Source organism: Lucilia sericata, unplaced genomic scaffold, assembly GCF_015586225.1.
Source record: "Lucilia sericata isolate MDLA Ls3-8-SP2 unplaced genomic scaffold, ASM1558622v1 Contig000444F_arrow, whole genome shotgun sequence".
NCBI lineage: Eukaryota > Metazoa > Arthropoda > Insecta > Diptera > Calliphoridae > Lucilia > Lucilia sericata.
Window position 1 is genome coordinate 213578 of NW_023994459.1, and position 1504 is coordinate 215081.

The following is a 1504-nucleotide window of genomic DNA, read 5'->3' on the forward strand; positions in this document are numbered from 1 at the left end:
GATTTCATTGTATTAGGAATTTGAACTATGAAATACAATACGTCCTCCCCTTGCCATAAGGAAGTTTTAATATATTCTATTTGATTTGTATTTAATTCAGAAATTTTATCTGGGTCTATTAATTTCGGATTTAGAATACCTTGTTTACTTAAAGTCAGTCCTAATTGAATGGCTCTTAAATGTTCGTAATAACTTTTGATGTTATCCAAAAATCCATCCGATACTACCTTCCTAACTATCTGATTCTGTAATACATAAAGGGCCCTTCAGACGATCACACTTTACGTACGACAAGTCTAATGAAAAAGTAAAATGAAATTCGATCCGTATGACAAAAAAGAGAATAAAAGTCGTATGATTTATATTTGTTGTGTTTACACGATTAGTATAAAATAATAACAAAGTAAGATGAAACAGCTGTTTCATTTTTTTTGTATGTGTTTACATAAAAATACATCCCTGATCTAATGCGACTTGCTTGTTTTTTGAATCATTTCAAAATATGAAGAGAGCCATACGACTGTCAAATTTTCCATCCGTATTCTCTCTCAATGTGTGATGATTTCGTTTCATATTGCTTTTAGACGATCCCATCCGTTCTCTTCTACGCAAAATTTTGACAGATCATATTACTTGTGTGCTCGTGTAAAGGGGGCTTTAGTTGCATTTTTAAAATTTTTAATAAATTGAGTTTCGTTGTTTATGAGATATAAAATGTTGTTAATGTCGTCCTGTTTTAGTTTGGTATCTTCTATTGTCTTCAATCGGCTCTGAATTTCATGTCTGTCCTCGTCATCAAGAGTTCCAAACAAAAATTTAATTCCACTACCTAAAGCGTTGAAAAGTCCGCATTTGTGTCTAACGTTGAAACATTTGCTTTCAGCGTCAGCTATTTTAAGGTATCTTCTAATCATAGTTGTCTGCAAAAATTCATTTTCATTAAATTCTGTTTCTAATAATTCATATGCTAATTGAATTTCTGTTTTATTAATCTTTATTATGAGTTCATTATACTTGTCAGGTATGTCTATTGTTCCTTTCTGCAGTATTACGTAACCCCTGTCACTGCTTATCTCCTGAATTTGTATCGTCTAAGTAGCTACTGTCGTTACTAGTAGGAGATATATTAGGATAGTTAGTATCATCTTTGTTTTGATTCCTGGAAGAGATGTTATTATGAGAGTGTTTTTTTCCTTTTAAAACATGTTTTATATTTTCTTATATTTCTATTTTTTAGTTTAACTATATAATGGTCATCATTTTCCCTACGCAAGACTTGTGGATGCTTGAATGGATTTGCTTTTTAATCTAATCGCTTTCTTAAATTTTCTCCATCCATTCATAATCTTTCCTATTTTTATTAGCATTATTTATCTTATTTTCCTTTACAGTTTGAGCATCTTTTGTAAGAATTTGATTATTAAAGAAAATATTGTAAGGACTTTCCCCAGTGGTTGAGTGTGTTATGATATGATTATAAGTGAAAACTGTTTGCTCAATTGCT